Source organism: Cherax quadricarinatus, chromosome 63 (assembly GCF_038502225.1).
Source record: "Cherax quadricarinatus isolate ZL_2023a chromosome 63, ASM3850222v1, whole genome shotgun sequence".
Classification (NCBI taxonomy): Eukaryota; Metazoa; Arthropoda; class Malacostraca; order Decapoda; family Parastacidae; genus Cherax; species Cherax quadricarinatus.
In genome coordinates, this window is record NC_091354.1 from 14,100,624 (window position 1) to 14,117,830 (window position 17,207).

Below are 17,207 nucleotides of genomic sequence, written 5' to 3' on the forward strand. Positions count from 1 at the left end.
CCTTGAGACTACCCCTATGGAAATAGAGGATTCTGCTCCAGCAGTTAATCAAACCCCGCTGGAAAATATCGAACCTGGTGAAGAGGCTCAAGGGCTACGAAGGTCGGGACGTGTACGTCGCCCACCTAACAGTTTGGGAGATTACTGTCTCTGATATTTTAGAAGGGGGAGATTGTAGTGATACTGGTCCTGTGGGGAGCAGCAGCAGGATAATACTGCACCACCTCTAGGGGCCCTTAACAACAACAACAGTTTGGTGTGTGTCATGGGCACCAACACATGGTGTGTGATTCTCTCCTACTTTATCCATTTATCAGCGATGCAGATTACATGGTGAGTTTAAATATGTGGCCTGTAGTTATAACTTTTCTCTTGACATATGCAAGACATCACCATCCCTGTAGAAGCCATTATTAGATGTACTAGTCATTATATTTTGTTGTTGCAGAAGTACTATGAAGATTCTATGTTCAATACAGCCTAGAGATAAGGCCTGTGTTTCTATCACAACACAGTGTCAAGTGCAAACTCCTACTGTATGCAGATGACAGTGCTCTGTTAGTGTCAGGTAAAGACCCACAAGATATTGCTAATGTTTTAACACTGGAACTGGAGTCCTGCAGCAAATGGTTAGTAGACAACAAACTATCATTACACCTAGGGAAAACTGAAGCCATTCTCTTTGGCACGAAACAGGTAAATAATTTTAATGTTCAATGTAATGGGGAGCCCATCACTTTGGTTTCATCAGTAAAATATTTGGGAATCCCCTTTGGCCCATGCATGTCAGGAGAATTGATAGGGAACAGTGTAGTAAAGAAAGCGAATGCCAGACTGAAGTTCCTATATAGACAAGCACAGTGTCTACCTACTGAGGCTCGCAGGACCCTATGTCTAGCCCTTATACAATGCCATATGGATTACGCTTGCTCTTCTTGGTACTCTGCCTTGACAAAAAAACTGAAAGATAGACTGCAAATCACCCAGAACAAAATCGTAAGATTCATCCTGGGGCTGGGACCAAGAGAACATGTTGGGCAGGATGAATTACAGCAGTTAGATATGCTGAATGTTGAAGACAGAGTAAAACAACTGAAGCTAAATCATGTTTATAAAATTGCTCACAATGTCCAGAATATCTTGCTGTCAATTTTGTCAAGGTTGGGAACCAAGCACCTAAAGTCAGTTCCTGATCAGCCGGGCTGTGGCTCGTACGTTGGTTTGCGTGCAGCCAGCAGCAACAGCCTGGTTGATCAGGCGCTGATCCACCAGGAGGCCTCGTCACAGACCGGGCCGCGGGGGCGTTTAGATTATTTGATATTATTTCTTATTTTATGACCCCCGAAACTCTCTCCAGGTAAACTCCAGGTAGTACTAGGTGGAGAGAGCATAACTTTGTAGTACCCACAGTCATTGGCCAGGCTTCAAACACCTTTTATTTTACAGCAATAAAGGAATGGGACAGACTACCCGCACATGTCAAAGCCAGTCATAGCATGAACCAGTTCAAGAAGAGTGCCAAAAGGTGTCTGATGAATGTAGCTACAGAAAGGGAGGGGAATGATTTTCTATTTTTTAGCTAACATACGTGCAAATTTTACCTTATTCCTAGTAATGACCCTCGTATTGTAGATAGTCTTAATGACCTTGGTGTAGTAGTCTTTTTAGTATGATAATAAGATGTTATCTTCATTGTAGAATAATAAGAAAATATTATAACCTTCATATTATAATAATAAGGTAAAAGGACCCCAATGGAAATAAGTCACTCAGTCTGACTTTTTTGGGTTATCCTAGGTTCTCTACACATATGCTGCAATGTATGATAATTCAATGTAACTGTATTTGTGTATACCTGAATAAACTTACTTACTTATCAGCTTACTTTAGCCAGCTCCATTTTTAGAGCGGAAAATTATTTAACGGTCTTTGGTGGAAAGCCGGTTACTGAACTCAGGTGGGGGGTGTGGACGTCCCTCTCTGCTGGGGCTTGGCAAGGGCGTCCACCGGATCCACCGGATCCACCGGAAACTTTAAGTTTCTATCTCTATTTACAAAGCTGTATAGCCCTTGTGGCTTAGCGCTTCTTTTTTATAATAATAATAATAATAATAATAATAATAATATTAATAATAATAATAATAATCTATTTACAAAGGAATTTTTGTTCCTTTTCTTTCATCGGTCAGCCTTGGGCAACAAATCTTCCCCGAATATAATGCCTAGGCATAATAGAGGCTCTCTTTGCATTGCAACCCACTATTGTATGTACACAATGTACTGTTTGCAAAGACATTAAATAAATAAATAAATAACATCGGGAAGTCAGGCTCGATACGGCTTATGCTGCCAGTAGCCCTGATAAACCCAACAAAGAAAGATAAAGAAAGAATTACAGATTTTTTACGTGTTCCCGCAAGTAAATTTCCTTCCCATTTGGAGAAAGTTTCTTCCTGGACACCAGCAAGCAGGGCTTGATAACACGTAAGCTATTATGTGAACATTGTTCCATTTTCTAAACGGTGACTGTCTCGTCTTTGATTCACACCCACTTTTTTTTTTTTGTCAGCATCTTCCTATCACACTAATTTTAATTATGTTTTCCCTTTAGCACTGCCACTCCCTTTAGCACTGCCACTCCCTTTAGCACTGCCACTCCCTTTAGCACTGCCACTCCCTTTAGTACTGCCACTCCCTTTAGCACTGCCCAAAATGCCCCGGTATGATAGTGACTTTCTTTGTACTTAATAAACCAAAATTGTAATTACACATTGTAACCTTTACAAAGAAATAAATTCTTTATTCTATACTTATTTATTCTTTTATACTACCCTTGCTAACAGCATTTTATACTAAAGATTTTTAGATTTGACAGTTCCCTCAAGAGTTGCCTTCAACTTTGTATATCTTTGGTTAGGCTTCATTTACATTATACTGCTAAGGTTTCTTTGATTATAATAATAATGTTGTTCAGGTCTGGTTCCCACATTATAGAATGGAAAGAGAAAAATGATGTTGATTCCCTGGATCAAAATCTTGAAGATTAAGATACATTTCACGTATGCAGCAGGCATTATCAGTTGAACACAGAGGTAATTACAATACTGGAGACAGGAGAAGTTTTGTATGCCTTTTATAATGTGGTATTTTTCTGACACTTGGTACAGAATACTATACAATGTCTTTACAACTGTCATTTCTGTCATACATTTCTATCATATGTAGTAGCATATGTGTCGATTACCATTGGCTTTTAGGGTTATCCTAGGTACTCTACACATGTGCTGCTATGTATGATAATTTATATAACTATTTGGGCGTACCTCTATTTGTACCTTGTTCAGCTATCAAAATTTTGGGGTCTAGTCCCTGGACCCATTATGTACCGCTGTAATCCTTTGACTACTGCCCACAGATTCAAATTCAAAGTTTGTGGCCCGGTGGCTGTGGTGGCTAAAGCTCCCGCTTCACACACGGAGGGCCCGGGTTCGATTCCCGGCAGGTAGAAACATTTCGACACGTTTCCTTACACCTGTCCTGTTCACCTAGCAGCAAATAGGTACCTGGGTGTTAGTCGACTGGTGTGGGTCGCATCCTGGGGGACAAGATTAAGGACCCCAATGGAAATAAGTTAGACAGTCCTCGATGACGCACTGACTTTCTTGGGTTATCCTGGGTGGCTAACCCCCCGGGGTTAAAAATCCGAACGAAATCTTATCTTATCTTATCTTATCTTATTCTCTATAAGGATTACAATGCTGAGTTTACAGAATTTGGTTGTTGTGTGGTTTACATGTAGTAAAATAATGATTACAGAGTGTACCACTAGAACACCTAGCATGGCTAGGCATTTTGGGCAGACTTAGTTTAATTCTTAATTTTAAAATATTACAAATTATGAGGTAAGTTGGTATTATGGCTAAGTGACTAAATACTAGGTTGTGAGTTTAGCAATGTGAATGCTTTTGTTTTGGCACAGTACATAGTTTCAGTAATAGAGTATCACAGGATTCGTTATTTTAAGATTGAGATTAATATTTCTGTTTATGGTCAAATGGGTGAGTGAGTGTAAGTGTGAACCACCTGGTGGTATTCGTGTAGTTAGTTGACGGGGTGTATCAGGGAGATAAGATGTTTTCTAATGGTAGTTTTGAAGGTGATGAATGTGTCTGCAGTTCTTGAGTTCTCAGGTAGGGTGTTCCAGATTTTAGGGCCTTTGACATACATTGAATTTTTGTAAAGGTTTAGTCGGACACGGGGAATGTCATAGAGATGTTTGTGTCTGGTGTTATGCCTGTGGATTCTGTCACAACTATCAAGAAAGCATTTTAGGTCAAGGTTGATATTGGAGTTTAAGGTCCTGTAGATGTAGATTGCACAGTAGTAAGCGTGGAGGTACTGAACAGGGAGTAAGTTTAGATCTATGAAGAGTGGGGGGGGGGGTGTTGCCAGGGATGGGATTTAGTGATTATTCTTATTACAGCTTTTTGTATTATTGGCTTTAGGTGTGTTGCTGCAGTTGATCCCCAAGCACAAATAGCATAGGTGAGGTATGGATAAATAAGTGAGTGGTATAGTGTGAGAAGGGCATTTTGCGGCACCTGGTATCGTATCTTGGAGAGGATCCCAACCGTTCTGGATACTTTTTTGGTTATGTGTTGGATGTGGGTGCTGAAATTCAGGTTGTTGTCAAGGTATAGGCCTAGGAATTTGCCCTCATTATGTCTGGTAATTAGAGTGTTGTCAATCTTAATGTTAATTTGTGCATCTCCTGCTCTGCTACCAAACATAATATAGTAGGTTTTGTCAGTGTTAAGCGTAAGTTTATTGGCTGTCATCCAAGTCGATATTTTGATCAGCTCCACGTTAACAATGGTGTTGAGGGTGGCAAGATTAGGGTGAGAGATGACATAAGTCGTGTTGTCAGCAAAGAGAATGGGTTTCAGGTGTTGGGATACGTTTGGAAGATCATTGATGTATATGAGGAAGAGCAGGGGACCAAGGACACTTCCCTGCGGAACTCCAGTATCAAGTGGCCGTGTTGTTGATGCTGTGTCTTTAATGGTGACATACTGATACCTATTAGTAAGGTAAGATTTGAAATAAGCAAGCGCATGGCCTCTTATACCGTAATGGTTAAGTTTGTGGAGTAGGATGTCTACTGTGTCAAAAACTTTTCTTAGGTCAATAAAAATTCCTAGTGGATATTCCTTATTTTCCAATGCTGTGTAAAGCAGATATAGCATTTTTATGATTGCATCATTAGTGCTTTTATTTTTCCTGAATCCAAATTGGCATGGATTGAGTATGTTTTGTGCCGTTATAAATGAATATACAGCTGGAGGTGCTGTCCTGGGAGACAGTAATGGTGAAGCTGGAGGTGCTGTCCTGGGAGACAGAAATGGTGAAGCTGGAGATACTGTCCTGGGAGACAGAAATGGTGAAGCTGGAGGTGCTGTCCTGGGAGACAGAAATGGTGAAGCTGGAGATACTGTCCTGGGAGACAGTAATGGTGAAGCTGGAGGTGCTGTCCTGGGAGACAGAAATGGTGAAGCTGGAGATACTGTCCTGGGAGACAGAAATGGTGAAGCTGGAGATATTGTCCAGGTAGTCGGGAATTATACGCAGGAAGGAATACATATAAATGACCTCATAGGGGACAGGAGCCATAGTAGGGAAACAAGTGTAGTCAAAGATAAGATAAAACCAATATTGCAAACTAGAAATACCGCAGGAAATAGCAAACAAGAGGACTCCAATAGCAATAGTGAGGATAAATTACCAAAAACAACTGGTGGGAGCTCCATTGTTGGTGCTAGGGAGGATAGAAGTAAGACAGGGAAACATGCACCAACAGGGAATACAGTCACAGAAACCCAAGGCAAGCGGAAACCAAGCCTGTGCACATACTATGCACTTGGTATCTGCTGGCATGGGAAATCTGGAAAAACAGATGGGACATGCAACTATGACCACCCTAGAAAATGCCATGCCCATATGAAAACAGGAAAATGCAAACTCCCTTCCTGTAAGCTTTTTCACCCTGAAATGTGTACCTCTTCAGTACAGGAAAGACTGTGCTATAACTTAAATTGCCAGGCATACCATCTAAAGGGGACAAAAAGATACAAAACATCCAGGCCATGGGAAAACCTGGGTAGCCACAGCCACTCAAGAGGGAGAGGTTTTTTAGTGCCAGGAAGGAAAAAAAACTGGCAGGAAATGGCAGAAATCGTACACCAAATCCAGTCATTCCTGGAGTGGAACCACAGTCGATGGCCTCCACTCCAAACCAACAGATACAGATACTAATGCCGGAAAAAAAATCCCCCCCCAGTACCAACAATACCACCAGTCCGATAACATTCTTCTTTGCAAATATACAGGGTCTAAAGCCAGCTACAAACAACAAAATACCTTTCATCCGTGGACTGCTTGCAGAGGCAAAGGCAATGTTCGCGGCTTTCACTGAGACCCACATAAAGGATCACTTGGACAACGAAGTATGGATCCCAGGTTACAACCTATACAGATGTGACAGAGTGAACAGGCAAAAGGGGGGGGTTGGCCTGTACATTGCAGAGTCACTTGTTTGCACAGAACTGCTTAATGCCTCAAATGACGTAGTGGAAGTTTTAGCAGTAAAGGTCGAGAACCAAAACCTAGTCATTGTGGTAGTCTACAAGCCTCCGGATGCAACATCCCAGCAATTCCAGGAACAGCTGTTAAAAATTGACCACTGTCTGGAAAATCTTCCAGCTCCTGCACCCAACATCTTGCTCCTGGGGGATTTCAACTTAAGGCACCTAAAATGGAGGAATATAGCAAATAATATTGTTGCAGTAATAACACCAGGAGGCAGCTCTGATGAAAACTCACACTCACACGAGCTTTTAAATCTCTGCACAAAATTCAATTTAAACCAGCAAATAATAGAGCCTACAAGACTGGAGAATACACTAGACCTCATCTTCACTAACAATGATGATCTGATAAGAAATGTCACCATATCAAAAACAATATACTCAGATCACAACATAATTGAGGTTCAGACATGTATGCATGGAGCCCCAGACCGACAAAATGAGACTAGTCACGAGGGAGCATTCACCAAATTCAACTTCAATAACAAAAACATAAAGTGGGACCAAGTAAACCAAGTCCTAACCGATATAAGCTGGGAAGATATACTAAGCAACACAGACCCAAACTTATGCCTAGAACAGATTAACTCGGTGGCACTCGATGTATGCACAAGGCTTATTCCTCTAAGAAAAAGGAGGAGTAGATGTAAAATAGAAAGAGACAGGCGCTCCCTTTACAGGCGACGGAAAAGAATAACAGAGCGGCTAAAAGAGGTCAATATATCTGAAATGCGCAGGGAGACACTGGTCAGAGAAATAGCAAGCATCGAACTTAAGCTAAAAGAATCCTTTAGGAGTCAGGAATCGCGGGAAGAACTAAAAGCCATAAATGAAATCGAAAGAAACCCAAAGTATTTCTTCTCCTATGCCAAATCAAAATCGAGAACAACGTCCAGTATTGGGCCCCTACTTAAACAAGATGGGTCCTACACAGATGACAGCAAGGAAATGAGTGAGCTACTCAAGTCCCAATATGACTCAGTTTTTAGCAAGCCGCTAACCAGACTGAGAGTCGAAGACCAAAATGAATTTTTTATGAGAGAGCCACAAAATTTGACTAACACAAGCCTATCCGATGTTATCCTGACGCCAAATGACTTCGAACAGGCGATAAATGACATGCCCATGCACTCTGCCCCAGGGCCAGACTCATGGAACTCTGTGTTCATCAAGAACTGCAAGAAGCCCCTATCACGAGCCTTTTCCATCCTATGGAGAGGGAGCATGGACACGGGGGTCGTCCCTCAGTTACTAAAAACAACAGACATAGCCCCACTCCACAAAGGGGGCAGTAAAGCAACAGCAAAGAACTACAGACCAATAGCACTAACATCCCATATCATAAAAATCTTTGAAAGGGTCCTAAGAAGCAAGATCACCACCCATCTAGAAACCCATCAGTTACACAACCCAGGGCAACATGGGTTTAGAACAGGTCGCTCCTGTCTGTCTCAACTACTGGATCACTACGACAAGGTCCTAAATGCACTAGAAGACAAAAAGAATGCAGATGTAATATATACAGACTTTGCAAAAGCCTTCGACAAGTGTGACCATGGCGTAATAGCGCACAAAATGCGCGCTAAAGGAATAACAGGAAAAGTCGGTCGATGGATCTATAATTTCCTCACTAACAGAACACAGAGAGTAGTCGTCAACAGAGTAAAGTCCGAGGCAGCTACGGTGAAAAGCTCTGTCCCACAAGGCACAGTACTAGCTCCCATCTTGTTCCTCATCCTCATATCCGACATAGACAAGGATGTCAGCCACAGCACCGTGTCTTCCTTTGCAGATGACACCCGAATCTGCATGACAGTGTCTTCCATTGCAGACACTGCAAGGCTCCAGGCGGACATCAACCAAATCTTTCAGTGGGCTGCAGAAAACAATATGAAGTTCAACGATGAGAAATTTCAATTACTCAGATATGGTAAAACATGAGGAAATTAAATCTTCATCAGAGTACAAAACAAATTCTGGCCACAAAATAGAGCGAAACACCAACGTCAAAGACCTAGGAGTGATTATGTCGGAGGATCTCACCTTCAAGGACCATAACATTGTATCAATCGCATCTGCTAGAAAAATGACAGGATGGATAATGAGAACCTTCAAAACTAGGGAGGCCAAGCCCATGATGACACTCTTCAGGTCACTTGTTCTATCTAGGCTGGAATATTGCTGCACTCTAACAGCACCTTTCAAGGCAGGTGAAATTGCCGACCTAGAAAATGTACAGAGAACTTTCACGGCGCGCATAACGGAGATAAAACACCTCAATTACTGGGAGCGCTTGAGGTTTCTAAACCTGTATTCCCTGGAACGCAGGAGGGAGAGATACATGATTATATACACCTGGAAAATCCTAGAGGGACTAGTACCAAACTTGCACACGAAAATCACTCACTACGAAAGCAAAAGACTTGGCAACAGCCTGTTTCACAACCAGCCAGCCACCCCCGCCACCCAGTGGACCCTCGGTCGCTAAATCCAAACATACAAAAAAATTTGCTGACTAGAACACCAGCGCTTTCACCATATTATCACAGCTTTTTTAGTGATTGCACCTGCAAAATAAGTCACATTGGGCCCCAAGAAAGCTTCTAGTGCCAACCCTACAGCAAAAAGGGTGAGAATTACTATGGAGATGAAGAAAGAGATCATTGATAAATATGAAAGTGGAGTGCGTATCTCTGAGCTGGTCAGGTTGTATAATAAACCCCAATCAACCATCGCTACTATTGTGGGCAAGAAAACGGCAATCAAGGAAGCTGTTCTTGCCAAAGGTGCAACTATGTTTTCGAAACTGAGATCGCAAGTGATAGAAGATGTTGAGAGACTTTTATTGGTGTGGATAAACGAGAAACAGATAGCAGGAGACAGCATCTCTCAAGCGATCATATGTGAAAAGGCTAGGAAGTTGCATGACAATTTAATTAGAAAAATGCCAGCGACTAGTGATGCGAGTGAATTTAAGGCCACCAAAGGTTGGTTTGAGAGATTTAAGAAGCGTAGTGGCATTCATAGTGTGATAAGGCATGGTGAGGCTGCCAATTCGGACCACAAATCGGCTGAAAAATATGTGCAGGACTTCAAGGAGTACATAGACAGTGAAGGACTGAAACCTGAACAAGTGTTTAATTGTGACGAAACAGGCCTGTTTTGGAAGAAAATGCCATGCAGGACGTACATTACTCGGGAGGAAAAGGCACTCCCAGGACATAAGCCTATGAAAGACAGGCTTACTCTGTTGATGTGTGCCAATGCTAGTGGTGATTGCAAAGTGAAGCCTTTATTGGTGTACCACTCTGAAACTCCCAGAGTGTTCAGGAAAAACAATGTCCTCAAGGCTAATTTGTGTGTGCTGTGGACGGCAAACAGTAAGGCATGGGTCACTAGGGACTTTTTCTATGACTGGTTACATCATGCATTTGCCCCCAATGTGAAAAATTACCCAATTGAAAAGAAATTAGACCTTAAGTGCCTCCTGGTATTAGACAATGCTCCTGTCATCCTTCAGACTTGGCAGAGCGACTTTCTAGGGACATGAGCTTCATTAAGGTGAAGTTTTTGCCTCCTAATACCACTCCTCTCCTGCAGCCCATGGACCAGCAGGTTATTTCCAACTTCAAGAAACTGTACACAAAAGCTGTGTTTGAAAGGTGCTTTGTAGTGACCTCAGAAACTCAACTGACTCTAAGAGAGTTTTGGAAAGATCATTTTACCATCCTCAATTGTGTAAACATTATAGGTAAGGCTTGGGAGGAAGTGACTAAGAGGACATTGAACTCTGCTTGAAAAAACTGTGGCCAGAATGTGTAGACAAAAGGGATTTTGAAGGGTTTGAGGCTAACCCTGAGAATCCTATGCCAGTTGAGGAATCCATTGTGGCATTGGGGAAGTCCTTGGGGTTGGAGGATGTGGAAGAGTTGGTGGTGGAGGACAGTGAAGAACTAACCACTGATGAGCTGCTAGATCATCTTCAACAGCAAGAGGGCACACCTGAGGAAACTGCTTTGGAGGAGGGGAGAGAGAAATTGAAGAAGTTGCCTACTTCTAAGATAAAGGAAATGTGTGCAAAGTGGCTTGAAGTGCAAACCTTTTTTGATGAAAATCACCCTGACACAGCTACTGCAAGCCGTGCTGGTGACTATTACACTGACACTGTTGTGAACCACTTTAGGAAAGTCATAAAGGAACGAGAGGTACAGGCCTCTATGGACAGATATGTTGTGCGACAGAAGTCCAGTGACTCTGAAGCTGGTCCTAGTGGCATTAAAAGAACAGGGGAAGTAACCCCAGAAAAAGACTTGCTGCCTCAAGTGCTAATGGAAGGGGATTCCCCTTCTAAACACTAACACCTCTCCCCTCCTCCCATCCCATCAATCATCACCAGATCTTCAATAAGGGTAAGTGTCATGTAACTGTGCATGTAATCTTCAGTTTGTGTGTATTAAAATTAATATTTCATGTGGTAAAATTTTTTTTTTTTCAATACTTTTGGGTGTCTTGCACGGATTAATTTGATTTCCATTATTTCTTATGGGGAAAATTAACTTGACTAACGATAATTCTGACTAACGATGAGCTCTCAGGAACGGATTAATATCGCTGGTCGAGGGTCCACTGTAGTCTCCTGTGCACGAGTTTCTCAAAGATTTTGGATAGCAATGGTAAGTTTGATATTGGCCTATAGTTGTTTAAGTCTGTAGGGTCACCACCTTTATGTATTGGTGTAACCCTTGCCATCTTGAGTAGTTTCAGGAAGGTGCTAGTCTCTAGTGACTTGTTAAAAAGTAATGAAATAGCATGCGAAAGGACATGGGCCGCTTGCTTGTACAGTAATGGTGGGACATGAGACAGATTCCCTGAGTTATTTTTAAGTGACTTTATAATCTCAGTGACTTCCGTGGGCTCAGTTGGTGCAAGATAGAAGGAATTTGGGAAATTCCCATCTAGGTAGTCCCCAGCATGGGCATTGGTATATGGGATTTTATTGGCGAGATTAGATCCTATGGTTGAGAAGAAGTCGTTTATCTTGATAGCTGTGTCAGTGGGATGTAGTGGTGTTTCATTAGGTTTAGTTAGGACAATATTCTTGTTTTTTTTCAGTTTGTGGGTCCCTAGAATCTGAGAGAGTGTTTTCCAGGTCTTTTTTATATCTCCTCTAGTGTCTGTGAATCTACTGGAGTAGTATAGTTGTTTGGCTTTCTTTATTACTTTGGTGAGAACTGATGAATAGTGTTTAAGAATATCTTTGTGTATTAAGCACTGTCTATATTGCTTTTCATATTGGTGTTTCTTGTCAATGGATTTCAGAATGGTGCTGGTTAGCCATGGGCAACCAAGCCGTTTGTTTGTGATCTGTTTCGTTTTTATAGGACAGTGATTGTTGTATAGTCTAAGTACAGTGGACCTCCGCATGACGATCACCTCCGAATGCGACCAATTATGTAAGTGTATTTATGTAAGTGCGTTTGTACGTGTATGTTTGGGGGTCTGAAATGGACTAATCTACTTCACAATATTCCTTATGGGAACAAATTCGGTCAGTACTGGCACCTGAACATACTTCTGGAGTGAAAAAAGTTCGTTAACCAGGGGTCCACTGTAATTTGTTAAGAAAAATGTCTGTCCAGTCATCAATACCATTGGCCTTGGAGAATTCTGTAGGCCAGTCAACAGTCTCTAGGTCAGCTGTGAACTTCCTTATTGAGGCCTCGTCATGGAGTCTAAATGAGACTTTGTTGTATTCAAGTGGTGGTTTACTAATGTTTGTCAGGAGGAAGGTAGGGTAGTGGTCTGTAGTAGTATCTGTGATTATCCCTGATTTAAGGGGGCTAGTATATTGGTCCATATGTGGTCTATTATGGTTGCACTTGTCTCAGTGAGCCAAGTTGGTCTAGTTATTGTTGGTATGAGAAGTGTGTTGTTCATATTGTTGATGAAGTCAGTTACAGGCTGATCATCTAGTATGCCAAGGTTGATGTTGAAGTCTCCAGCTAAGAGAAGGTGGTGCTTATTCATTTGTCTGTTTGTTATTAGTGACTTTAATTTCTCACTGAAATTTGGGATGTTTGTGTGAGGTATCCGGTAAATGGCACCTATAACAATCGGTGCCATTTAAGGTTTTTTACAGTAAAATTAGCAAAAATGTATTCCCCATATTCATCACTAAAGCAAGTGGTGCTAATACAAGATAATTGGTTAGAGTAATAGATTGCAATACCACCCCAACTTGGTTTGGTCTGCAGTTTTGAATTGCTGTGTATCCTGGTAGGGGGTAGATATCTATTGTGTCCTGCTTAAGCCAGGTCTCAGTAAGAATAATGCAGGAGAAGGGTGTCTTTAGTGATTCAAGGAGTGCCAGGAGGTCATCATAGTGTTTGTTTAAGGGCCTGATGTTGTAGTTAAGTACTGATAGACTTTTAGCATTGTTTAGGATAGTGTTGGCTTGTGATGCTGTGTAATAAAGGCAGTTACTTTCCAATAGGTTTTGATTGGGTGTCAGATTATGGAGGTTTAGATCAGGGTCAACGTGATCAATCATCTTCTAGGTTTAAATTATGGTTATTTATATCCTGAGTTGTGTGTTGAGTTCTAGTAGTGATATCTGTAGTGGTGGGAAGTTTGGACAAGTATATAGCTAGAGTATTTTGGTCATATAGAGTATAGTCACTACTACACATAATGAAGTTGATGTTGTCTATGTGTTGTGCTGGAATGAACTAAAGTACAACTAGGTATAAACTAGTAATATAAAAATACAAATTAAAAATAGAACAAGACTCTCACTTGTAATTGCACTAAGGTCTAATATAATGACTTTTGTGGAGTCTATGTTTTGAGCTAGAATGAGCTATAGTACAACTAGGTTTAATCTAATAATATAAAAGTACAAATTAAAAATAGCACCAGTCTCTCACTAGTAATTGCACTATGGTCTAATATAGCGAATTTGGTATTGACTATGTTTTGAGCTAGAATGAGCTATAGTACAACTGAGTTTAATCTAATAATATAAAAAAGGCACAAGACTCTCAGTTGTAATTGCACTAAGGTCTTATATAAGTTGTTTACAAGAATTAGAGTATAACTAGATTTAAATTGACAAGATAAAATATGCAAGTTAAGGTAGCAAAAGAATAATTAAAAAATTATAAAAATAAAAATGGCAATGACTTGGTTATAATATGCTAGTAAGATGGTAGACAGGATAATATAAAAGTTGTAGTTGAAAATACTAGTTTAAAAAAGTATAGAATAAAAATGGTCAATAAAAGAAGTTTACAATAAGTTTGGTCAGTATAGTTTAAAGCAAAATTGGGCAATAATAGGGATTTTAGAATAAAATTGGGCAATTGAGTATTTCTTAAAGTGAGGTAGAATTATTGAGGACAAGTTATAGTTAGTTTATAATAAAATAAGATAGAACAGTGATGTGGTAAGTTGTAAAAAAGGAGATAGATTCTGTAGATATTAAACAATTAAGACTATGAGGTAGAATGGTCGTTGAATACAACAATGACAATCAAAAGTAGTTGGGGTATTAGAATTTTAGGGGGGCACAAATTTATGACAATATAACACTAACGGTGGATTATGGGTATTATCTGCACTTTACTCTGATTCTGTTAGTCCAGCCTCACTTAGGAATGTTTTAAGGTCATGTTCTGTAGAGATGAAGTATCTCTTCCCAGTGGGCTGTTTCCTAACTGCGATTTTTCCATCCCTCACAAAGCACTGGTGGATTTTTTGGGCATAGCGTAATTTTCTTAGCCGATAAAGAAGGTTTTGTCTTGTTTTGGTAAGGCACTCATTGACGTAAACATCAGATTTCATAGAAATAGATGTTTTTAGTAGGTTGTTTCTTTGTAGGCTAGTTTGGAATTTTAACAGCACTGTTTTTTTACCTGCTTGGTAGCCCATCAGTTTGCAATCCTTTAGGTCATCACTACGTATGTTAAGGCGAAGATGGTCCTTGATAAGCTGTAGGGTGGTCTCCATGCAGGTCTCTTGGGTGACTGTGGGTGGGAGAAGTTTGCTGTTAACTACAACAGTGTCAGATAGCTGCTGTTGGTCATTATGGTCTTGGAAGTTGGTTATGACATTGGCAAGTTGTTGGTCCACTCTTGATCTTTCCTCTATAATGTTGGTAGTAAGTAGGGTGACTTGGTCTTTTAGAGTGTTGATGGTGTCTAGGGACTGGGTGTGGGTGTTGTTTTGTTGTTCCAGAGTGTCTAGTTTATGTTCAAGAGCAGTGATCTTGTTGAGGTAATCTGCATTACTAGCTTTTAGTTCCTGCATTTCTTGAGTTAGTTTGGTGATCGTTTGGTTCTGAATCGTAAGGAGTTTAGCTATTTCTCGGTCGGTGATCTTCTTGGCATCAAATACTGGGAAGGAGTTATCTTGGACTGTGGCGGCGGCCATGTTTGCTGTTGTCTGTCGTGTGTTGTGGTGGTGCCGGTGGGTGATGAAGGTTGTGTCCTGGCTGGCAGTACCACAAGTTTTCCTCGCTTTATTACTACTCTCACCTTTGATGTTAGGAGTCCTTAGCTGGTTACTGGATCTTCTTTTATTGCTCTGACCCTTGTCCATTGGCTGTGGCTTCGGGTGAATAGTAGGCGATGGGTGATGGGTGAATGTTGTGGAGTATCACTTCAGTGGCAGTGGGGTAGGTGGTGGTAGTACGAGCCCTATTAGTTGGTAATTTGTGAACTTTTGGGTGATTTCTGCAGTTGATTTATATCATTCTGGGTATCCACACATGTTAGTGTTATGTGGGTCTTGATTAGGTCATCACTGGGCTGCTGGGAACCTCAGGTAGAAGTAAAAATAGAGAACAAGGTTCCTGTTGCCGCTGCCGCTGCTGTTATTGATCACTAGGTATGGGTATGGGGTGCATAATAAAGATATTAAACTAAACCTGATCTGAATAAAGTTATTTACTTATTTAACAACTGTTAGCACCTGCTCACCTGTGATGTCACTTTCAAGCAGCTACACCTCACTTCCAGTTCCAGTATATGAATCTCTGGCTTCATGCTTCTGCTGTAGACTATGGCACTGGCCATTGTCTAGAAAATCTCCCAACTCCTGCCACAAATATCTTACTACTAGGAGATTTCAACTTGAGACACCTAAAATGGAGTATAGCAAACAATGTTTCAGCATAGATCACCCCAGGAGGCAGCTCAGATGAAAATTCACACACACACGAACTATTAAATCTCTGCACCAAATTCACTTTAAACCAGCAAATAGTAGAGCCTGCAAGACTAGAAAATATGCTGGACCTCATCTTCACTAACAGCGACAATCTGATACATAGTATAACTGTATCAAAGACAGTACTACACTCAGATCACAATAGAGATACAGACATGTATGCACAGGGCTTCTGTCCAGCAAAATGTGAGCAGTCATGAAGGTCTCTTCACAAAATTCAATTTCAATAACAAAAACATACAATGGGATCAAGTAAACCATGTCCTATAGGAAAAAGAGAGAGAGACTCCCTATACAGATGAATGCAAAGAGTCGCAGAGCTGCTGAGTGGGACCAATGTATTGGAAATGTGAAGGGAGGCACTAGTCAATGAAATTGCAAATATTGAACTTTGGCTGAAAGGATCTTACAGGAGATGAGAATCACAGGAAGAACTAAATGCCATAAAGGAAATTGAAAAAAAAAAAAATACTTCTTCTCTTATGCGAAATCTAAGGGAAAAACATCATCAAGTATTGGGCTCCTGCTTAGGCAGGATGGGACATACACTGATGACAGCCAAGAAATGAGTGAGATACTAAAGTCCCAATATGACTCAGTGTTCAGCGAGCCACTGTCCAGACTAAGGGTTGACAACCCAAATGAATTCTTTATGAACGAAGCCCAAAATTTGGACGTTCCAAAAATCTCGGATATTATCCTAACTCCACAAGACTTTGAAGAGGCAATAAATGATATGCCCATGCACTCTGCCCCAGGCCCACACTCGTGGAACTCCGTGTTCATCAAGAACTGCAAGAAGCCCCTATTGCGTGCCTTCAGCATTTTATGGAGAGGGAGCATGGACACAGGGGTCATCCCACACTCACTAAAAACAGCAGACATAGCCCCATTCCACAAAGGTGGCAGTAAAGCAATTGCAAAAAACTACAGACCGATAGCACTAACATCCCATATCATAAAAATCTTTGAGAGGGTTCTAAAAAGCAAGATCGCCAACCACCTAGATACCCATCAATTACACAACCCTGGGCAACACAGGTTTAGAACAGGTCTCTCCTGTCTGTCCCAGCAACTGGACCACTATGACAAGGTCCTGAATGCTGTAAAGGATAAAGAAAATACAGATGCAGTATGATAAATTAGACACATATGCAACTCTTGGGTATCTTTAAAGATACCCAAGAGTTGCATATGTGTCTAATTTATCAACATGTCGGTTCTCTGAACCATTCATCTACACAGATGCAGTATACACAGATTTTGCAAAAGCTTTCGACAAGTGTGACCATGGTGTAATAGCAAACACAATGCGTGATAAAGGAATAAGAGGAA

The 17,207-nt window shown here is 41.0% G+C and overlaps 1 protein-coding gene across 2 annotated transcripts in view; it reads left to right on the forward strand.

Annotated features, from left to right (window-relative positions):
* The first annotated feature begins 2,319 nt into the window (after positions 1–2,319).
* LOC138854589 (putative glutathione-specific gamma-glutamylcyclotransferase 2) overlaps positions 2,320–17,207 on the forward strand; it is a 41,917-nt gene continuing 27,029 nt past the window's right edge. The window contains exon 1 of one of the 2 annotated variants that reach the window (XM_070098641.1): positions 2,320–2,484. The gene's annotated coding sequence lies outside the window, so the exon portion shown is untranslated. The remainder of the gene's footprint in view (positions 2,485–17,207) is intronic. The other variant, XM_070098640.1, reaches the window with a different exon arrangement.